This window comes from Rutidosis leptorrhynchoides, chromosome 2 (assembly GCF_046630445.1).
Source record: "Rutidosis leptorrhynchoides isolate AG116_Rl617_1_P2 chromosome 2, CSIRO_AGI_Rlap_v1, whole genome shotgun sequence".
Lineage (NCBI taxonomy): Eukaryota > Viridiplantae > Streptophyta > Magnoliopsida > Asterales > Asteraceae > Rutidosis > Rutidosis leptorrhynchoides.
In genome coordinates, this window is record NC_092334.1 from 458,887,058 (window position 1) to 458,897,011 (window position 9,954).

A 9,954-nucleotide genomic window follows, 5' to 3' on the forward strand; every position below is an offset into this window, starting at 1 on the left:
AAAACTAAAAGTCAGCCCCAACATCCTGTTTTCATGCTCGTTTTAAACCAGTTTAGACTCGACAAAATCATACATATCTTATATCATTTGGAAGCTTCTCATATCTACTTTCTGACTCAATTCATAGTTTTCACCATAACTTAAACATTTACAATTTATGAGCCTACAAAGTGAGCCTGAGAGTCATTTTGACACTTAAACTAAAATAGTAAAACTTTTTCATTGACAACTCTAATTCTAAACCATAATACTTGAGCATGTAAAAATCATGTCACAAGTCCAAAATGATAATTTAGACGTGTTTCTCAAACTTTCGCATATGGGTCAAAGTAGACGCGTATGACCTAAATGGGTCATAAATACCCATTTTGACCAAAACAAGGGAAAACTCATTTTTAAAACATTACAATCTTCAAACTTACTTAAATTGATATATCGGACGTGTCCATGGTGCCCGTTACCCATTTTGACACATTTAGGCTTAAATGGGTCAAGTGTCCAAACGAACGGTTTAAATTACATGGTTTATACTTATACAAAATTATCACTTTAGAACAACCCACACTATATGAAATAGTTAATATAAGTGTATTAAGTTCGTACAAAAAGTCTCAAGTCTCTAGCATTGGTCATTATTTTTATAACCCGAAACACTTGCAAAAACACACGTTTAAAATCGTATTTACAGCAGCAACTTCTGTGATTTTTTAAAAAATCATCGCAACTCCGAATCAGTCACCGCCAATTGGAGATGCGGAATTTTTAAGTGGAGAATCTACCAAATATTTCGTATAGTATCATTCGACCCAGAACAGCCCCAGAAACAGCAAACGTACCCACTGGTCGAATCAGTTTTTAACAGCACTTTTAATAAAATGTACAAAACTTTGAATGAGTGTATAGGGTTCAAGAAAAATCGAAATGACCCGATTCTTGAGTCTAAATTCAATAGATTTTCGACGTCTACAATCCTATTAACCCAGGTTTTTAATTACACCTCGTTAACCATGTCAAAAATGTACTTTTTCAGCCTATCACGAAATATACCTTATTTTAATCCTAACTTTTGACCCGTTCGCCCAATTTACGCAATATCTATATGAAAATTTAACTACTTTTCGAGAGTAATTCATCTATCAACTTATCATAATTAGTTACTATGATTTACTTGCTCAGAATCAGATAAGCAGTTACGAATTTTTATATCAAAATCTATTTACGCGTAGTTTTTGATCCGTTAATCGAAATCAAACGATTCTTAAACCAAAAGTTATTAATTTTTCAAGCTCTTTTCAAATATCATCATGCCAAGAATAGACTGTAAACTCAATTTTTCCAAAGTCCCAATTTTAAATACGAATTTTCAATCTGAAATCAATTAATCATAACTTTTGATCTAGAAATCGAAATCACATGATATCTTAATGAAAAGTTATTAATTTTTCAAGAGCAATACATTTATACATATATCATAAACTGAAAATATCATATTCATATCAGTAGCATACCATTCAAATTCGTGATCATTCATAAAAATGAGTTAAAACTTCAATTAAACATAACATGAGCATACGGTAACGAAAATTCGAAATTTCAAAGCCCAAACTTAGTAGTTTTTCAAGAGGATTCTGATTATCTCATAATATTATACATTCAACAGGTTCAAGTTTCTGACCTCACACAAAACAAATTCGTGATTCATCAAAAAGTCATCAAACGATCAAATTAATGAATAATATCATGCATACTTACAAGGACTTGAGCACTAGACACTATATCTACCCTAAAATGTAACAAAAACATGAAAAACCAAAAATTAGAGTTTTTGAAACTTACCCTAATCAAGAAATTGTTTGTATAGATGTGTAGAGCTCTTCGAGAAGAGTCCGAATATGTAAAAGATTTTATGATCAAGTAATTTTTGAAGGTGTTCTTGAGGAAAGAAGATCGATGATGATGATGATGAATAGTGGGTTTTCTTAAGGAAGAGAAAAAAAGTACGTATGTGTGTTTGATGAAATGAATTAGGTTTAGAGATAGATATGTCACGGGTATATATCTATCTCAATAATAGATATCACGGATGTAATAATTAATAACACGGGTATAGAATGTGTCGTCACGGGTAAATAGATATATCACGGGTCTAATAATTAAATAAACACGGGTTATAAATTTTAGTAGTCACGAGTTTAATAGTAAGAAATATAGATACAATATATAGTCAAAGGTGATTAACAGTGGTATTTACGGGTATCTCAAAAATATATATTAGATATTTATTAGATTTTTTTTTTCGCTATCTAAAACCCATGTAGTTTGCCTTAACATGTTTCACTAACTGATTAATTTTATATTAAAAAAATACATCTATATATTGTTCGAAACCTTTTATATTTAATTACAATCAATTATTAAGAATATATTTAAATATCATCTTTATATTTAAATTATGTAATAAAGTAATTATAATGTTCATAAATCATGTGTTACGTAATTTATGGGAGGAGTTGGCAAGTGAGTCACGAATTTTGTATCTATTATCTAATATATAATAATATAATAATAAACTGAATTATTAGTTTGAATTATTAAACCAAATTATTAATTTGAATTATTAACTCAATTATTAGTTTGAATTATTAGTGTATAAACTATATATCTAGAAACGATCGTATAATACACTTATATATACTTGTTGAATAAAAATATAAGTATTATCATCCTACTTAATTAAAATGATTTTTAAAACTCAATTGTTATATAACATAATTTATTTAAATTAATAATCATACATTTTGTTGTCTTAAAATATATTTTTCCTGTTTTACTAATCGTAGTGTTTAATTTATAACTAGTATATTCTAAAAAAAAAATTGGAGTGGAAAAATCATTGAATCTAACAAATGGTTGTTAAGTATTTAACGGAAAAAGTCGGGTTATTACAGCTAGCATCTTAAGGATTGACCAACCTAGATTGTTGTAAGATCTTGTTTATCCAAGTTATGTTAGACGCCGTCCAACAGGGTGGGACGCCATCCCAGTATGAAGGGCTGGACGCCGTCCAGATGACCTGACGAGCCAGTTTTGTGTTTTTGATATTTAAAAGGGGTAACTTGGTAATTTCACATGGTGGATGACTTTACGGCCCTAGATCAGTTTGTGGAACCTCATTTACTCCATTTACAGCCACCAAACCTCATCCACTTAAATTCTAGAGAGAGAGTTATTCAAGTGTGAGAAAGCTCAAATCGAAGTAGAAGAAGCTTGTTTCGGGTTAGAGCTCGAGCATTAAAGTTGTTCATCTCCCCACTAGCTATATTTTGATTGTAGTGGTAAGTCTTAACCTTGATTTCCTTACTATTAATTTTTTAAGGGTTAGGGTTTGGGTTAGTGATGTGTATAAAACCATTTATTAGTGATTTGGGGATTTTGGGTAAGTTTGGGTCATGAAGACTCAAAGGATGACTAACCTAGGGTTTTGAAATGCTAAATGTGTTTATGAGTCTTAAATTGGTTAGTTAACTACTAGCACACCTAAATGTTATGTAAGTGGGTGTTATTTGGGTATGTGGTGACCCGAATGGGTGTGGAAACCTCGAATGGGTAAAACGGGTCTTTGATGACCTAAGTTGTCTTGTTAGGGTGAAAATGCTATAACATTGTGATTATATGGGTATTAAGACTATAAATGGCTAGAGTTAGGGTTTTTGGCGAAATTGACCCAATATTAGGGTTAAGTGTGCAAATGGGTTGGAATTGCACCATGGGTCAAAATTACACTAGAATGGTGAGTGAGTTGGTTGACCAACTTGATCTTGTGATTTATTATGTGCATGATGTAATAGGTACGTTACATTGAAGTTTGCAAGCTCGGTTATCCTTCACAAAAGACTTTGAGGTGAGTGGAATAATTATATGCGTAGGTATATAATGTATTTATTTGTTGTAGTGTGAGATGTGAAGTATCGATGTGCTAAGACACCACATTTCATGTGACGAGTGAAGTTTCGATGTGCTAAGACACCACTTAAAGTAATATGAAGGGTGAAGTGTCGATGTGTTAAGACGCCACCCGGGGTGAAGTGTCGATGTGTTAAGACACCACCCGGAGTGAAGTATCGATGTGCTACGATGCCACTCCAAGTAAGTTGAAGGGTGAAGTGCCGATGTGTTAAGGCGCCACTCGAGGTGAAGTATCGACGTGTTAAGGTGCCACCTCAAGTAAAATGAAGAGTGAAGTGTCGAAGTGTTAAGACACCACTCCGGGTGAAGTGTCGACGTGTTAAGATGCCGCCCAGGGTGAAGTATCGACGTGTTAAGATGCCACCCGTGGGGTTAGTGTACGACGTGTTAAGTGCACTAATGGATGTTATGAACTCCGACGGTCTTTCAAATACCGTCCCCTCGTTCGATTGGTTAACCATGGTTATTGTGTTGTAGTGTAGCATACTATATTATTCGGGTGTATATATATATATATATATATATATATATATATATATATATATATATATATATATATATATATATATATATATATATATATATATATGCCTTTGTTGTTGCTAGCTTGCGGTATTGGAGGTTACTAGCTTTATACTTGAAATTATAAGCTAATTGTGTTGCTAGCATGTATGCGGTATGTGAGTAAGTGATTGCAAGTAGGTATATTATATATGTATGTGTATAATTATTGCATTCACTAAGCGTTTTGCTTACCCTCTCGTTGTTTACCTTTTTATAGGCTCAGGCGTTGACAAGGGTAAGGGCATTCGATTGGATTAGAGATCCCGCTTGTTGTTTAGGGGACGCTTTTGGGATTTGATAGCTTTTGGAGTTTGACCGAGACTTGGGTAGTTTAACCCCCAAACACCATGCTCATAGTGTCGTTTGGAAATTAAACTAATGTGGTCGAAACTCATGATTTGTACGAAACTCGTAAAACGGCCGATGTGGGCTCCGTTTTGTAAAACTCGTTTCGATGTTGGAAATCTTTTAGTTTTACTTATTTTGATATGTTGCGATAATTTGTTTCGTTGGAAAGTGTCGGGAAGCGGGTTTTTCGTACATGTGGAAAGAAAAGTGATCAGTCCCCGTTAGTTCAATTGGACGCCGTCCAAAAAGACTGGACGCCTGATAATGCTAAAAACGAACATATATTTCATAGCATTATCCCTCAAGAAAGACAAGCTTTTAGTTGCAATTGTTCTATTTACAAGTGATATTCGTTTAAATAATAAAAGGTGAAGACAAAAGACAGATTCGACGAATTGAAGACGCAAGCGACCAAAAAGCTCAAAAGTACAAAGTACAATCAAAGAGGTTCCAATTATTGATAAGAAACGTCTCAAATTTACAATAGTACAAGACGCGAAACGCAAAATACAAGATATTAAATTGTACGCAAGGACGTTCGAAAATTCGGAACCGGGACCAAAGTCAACTCTCAACGCTCGACGCAACGGACTAAAAATTACAAGTCAACTATCCACATGAATATAATATAATATATAATTAATTCTTAAAATTAATATATATATTATATTATATATTATAAACGTCGGAAAACAAGAAAACAAACTCATGTGAGCTGATACCTACCTCCATGCGATCGCATGGCCTGGAGGCGCAAAAGCCATGCGATCGCATGGCACACTTTTTCAGCCCAACCCATATAAATTTCGCAGTTTGGTGATCCAAATATCGATCTCTCTATCTCACTCACGTATATATATATATATATATATATATATATATATATATATATATATATATATATATATATATATATATATATATATATATTATATTAAAATTTTAATTTTAATTTTAAATTCTAATAATAAGGGTATGTTAGCGAATGTTGTAAGGGTGTAAGTCGAAATTCTGTCTGTGTAACGCTAAGCTATTTTTAATCACTGTAAGTTATGGTTAATGTTATTTTTAATTTAATGTCTCGTAGCTAAGTTATTATTATGCTTATTTAATGCCGAAGTAATCGTGATGTTGGGCTAAATATTAAAATTAGGTAATTAGGCTTTGTACCATAATTGGGGTTTGGATAAAAGAACGACACTTGTGGAAATTAGACTATGGGCTATTAATGGGTATTATATTAACTAAATGATACCTCGTTGATTTAATATATAGACTTATAATTTGACATATTTATATATAACCACATACGCTTGACTGGGTACGGTGGGCGGGATATCTATAAAGACCAATAATTGTTCATTTTACCGGACACGGAACTGGATTAATAGTTAATAGACTTGTTGAAACAGGGGTGGATTACATTCAAGGGTAATTGATGTAATTGTTAACAAAGTAGTAAAACCTTGGACTACACGCAGTCGATAACCTGGTGTATTCATTAAACAAAGTATTAAGACCTTGTTACAATTCGAATCCCCAATTAGTTGGAATATTTACTTCGGGAATAAGAATAATTTGACGAAGACTTTCGTACTTTATGAATATGACTGATGGACTATTATGGACATATCCGTATGGACATATCGAATAATCCAGGACAAAGGACAATTAACCTATGGGAATAAACTAAAAATCAACACGTCAAACATCATGATTATGAAAGTTTAAATAAGCATAATTCTTTTATTTCATATTTAATTGCACTTTTAATTATCGCACTTTTACTTATTGTCAATTTATTTAATTGCATTTTTAATTATCGTACTCTTTAATTATCGCAATTTTATTTTATCGCACTTTTATTTATCGCAATTTCATTATCGTTATTTACTTTACACTTTAAATTAAGTTATATTTATTTTTAATATTTTACATTAGGTTTTAACTGCGACTAAAGTTTTAAAATCGAAAAACCGGTCATTAAACGGTAAAAACCCCCTTTATAATAATATTACTACTTATATATATTTTTATATTTTTACAATTATCAGTTAAAACTAATATAGCATTAAGCTTGTTTAAAAGATCCCTGTGGAACGAACCGGACTTACTAAAAACTACACTATTGTACGATTAGGTACACTGCCTATAAGTGTTGTAGCAAGGTTTAGGTATATCCATTCTATAAATAAATAAATATCTTGTGTAAAATTGTATCGTATTTAATAGTATTTTGTTGTAAAAAAAATAATACTATTTCCTAGTACACCTCGCACACATCAAGTATTTTTGACGCCGCTGCCGGGGAACTACTTGCTTAAACACCGGAAGCGCAACGCTATATAAAAAAAATATACGTTTTAAATATTAAAAACCAAAAATATAAAAAGAAAATATAAAAAATCTATATATTTGTTTTTAAGAGTTGTTAAATATATATAAAGTTAAAAAGTATTTTTATTTTAGTTTTAAAATTAAATTTGTATTTAAGTTATATATATATTTTATATAAAATTAAAACAGAAAACTGAAAAAAAAAAATCCTTCGGTCTGGTACTGTAGCAGCCCAACTCTGGCCGAAACCGTAGCTCATGCGATCGCATGAGCTCGAAGGCAAAAATTCATGCGATCGCATTAATGTACCTGACACGCCACAGTTGACCTAATTCAGCATTAATTACGGAGTATATTTTAATTATTATTATTATAACCCCAATTAGGTTTAGATTATTTAATTATTTAGTATTAGTTTTAATTAATTTGTTTAATTTAGTTTAATTAGTTTTAATAAATTATAAAATTAATAGTTTTATAAAATAAATAATATAAAAATAATATTTTTATAAAAATTGTACTTTTTACAACTTTAAGTATATTTTTATATTTTGTACCCTTTTAATCGTTTATTCATAATATTTGTATTTTTCACTCGTAATTAGTTTTAAGATATAGTTTTTGCCATAGTTATTTTTATTTCTAGATTTCTAGGCTTTGCCGTAAAATCCCTTAAGTGCTTTTTCTTTAGACTAAGATTTATGTGCTTTAGAATTTTACGACGCCGTTTTTATATTTTTGTACCTTTCTAAGTTATTGCCATTTGGGATATAATTTTTCTTTTAAGCTTTAACATTTTTAGACGCAACTTTTAATTCTTAGTTTTTAGTTCCTTTTTAAGTTTCGACGCGCTACTTTCTTATTTTTATTTTTTGACCTTTTATTTTTCGACGTTTTCGACGTGCTCTTTTTCTTTCATATTTCTCGACATTCTAGTTTTAGGACTTAGAATTTTCTATTTCTTCTCTATAATTTCTTTAAATTTCAACGAAAAATTATTTTAGGTGGTTAAATTGATAGACATCCAAATTTTCTGCTTCGTAGTAATAGTTGGATTTGTTAGTGGCTGAGTTGTGAGCTTCCGATTTAAAGTGTTCTGGCTCCCTGCTGCATCTATTGGCTATTCGAAACATGGGCAAAAGAAGAAAAGTCTATTAATTTGATAACTTATATAATTTTTCTTATTTTTATAACTAATAGGATATTCAGTGAATGCACCGAGCAAAACGTTCACCACCTTTTGTACGTTCACCACCTGTAACTAGATCAAGACATCTAGCAAATATTGTTGCCGTTGATTTTTCTTTAGAATCGTCATCCAGTCGACCAAGTACTCCAATTCAGATTTCCGATAATCCATTTTTTGAACCCGACCTCACAATTAAGAATCCAGAGAATATTCAGGGACAATTCATAGATCCTGAACCACTAATCTTTCATCCGGAACCACCAATCATTCAAACAGAGATTGTCGAGGAACCAACCATTAAATCAGAATCCTATAGTGATTCAGATTCAAAAAATTCAATTATGGAGAATCTGGAACCTCTAAGTATGGAAGACCGAATGCGAGCTAAACGCACTGGCCAAGGTCACGCAATTACTCAACCTGATATTAATGCGCCAGATTATGAAATAAAAGGACAAATCCTACACATGGTGACAAATCAATGCCAATTTAGTGGTGCGTCGAAGGAAGATCCAAATGAACATCTTCGTACCTTTAATAGGATCTGTACACTATTTAAAATCCGAGAAGTGAAGGATGAACAGATATATCTCATGTTATTTCCCTGGACTTTAAAGGGAGAAGCCAAAGATTGGTTAGAATCGTTACCTGAAGGAGCGATTGATACATGGGACGTTTTAGTTGAAAAATTTCTTAAACAATTCTTTCCGGCATCTAAAGCCGTAAGACTTCAAGGAGAAATTGTTACGTTCACACAGAAGCCAAATGAAACTCTATATGAAGCATGAACAAGATTTGGAAAATTATTGAGAGGATGTCCGCAACATGGTTTAGACACCTGTCAAATAGTACAAATATTCTACCAAGGATGCGACATCACTACAAGAAAAGACATTGATATAGCAGCTGGTGGTTCCATTATGAAGAAAACCGCAACTGACGCTTACAAAATTATTGATAACACTGCTTCCCACTCACATGAGTGGCACCAAGAAAAAGATATCATTAGATCATCTAAAGCAGCTAGAGCCGATTCTAGCCATGACTTAGATTCCATTTCTGCAAAGATAGATGCTGTCGAGAGACGAATGAAAAAGATGACTAAAGATATTCACTCAATACGAATTAGTTGTGAGCAGTGTGGAGGACCACATTTGACAAAAGATTGTCTCAGTATTGAACTAACAATGGAACAAAGAGAGAATGTTTCATACATAAACCAAAGGCCTAGAAATAATTATCAGAATAATTATCAACCGCCAAGACCAATCTACAATCAAAATCAGAATTATAACCGAAATGTTCCATACAACAACCAACAAGGACCTAGCAATCAACAAGTATCCAATAATACTTACAATCAGCAAAGGCTATTTTTCAAAATAAACCACCACAAACCGATGATAAAAAGCCAAATTTAGAAGATATGATGTCAAAGCTAGTTGAATCTCAAACGCAATTTTTCACATCTCAGAAACAAACCAATGAACAAAATGCTCAAGCATTTAGAAAAATCAACAAGCTTCTATTCAAAATCTGGAACAAGAAGT

The 9,954-nt window shown here is 32.0% G+C and overlaps 1 non-coding gene across 1 annotated transcript; it reads right to left on the reverse strand.

Annotated features, from left to right (window-relative positions):
• Positions 1-9,129: 9,129 nt before the first annotated feature.
• Positions 9,130-9,236, reverse strand: LOC139895334 (small nucleolar RNA R71). Its single transcript, XR_011775790.1, has one exon. It is a non-coding gene; the product is annotated as a small nucleolar RNA R71 (small nucleolar RNA).
• Between the last annotated feature and the right edge of the window lie 718 nt (positions 9,237-9,954).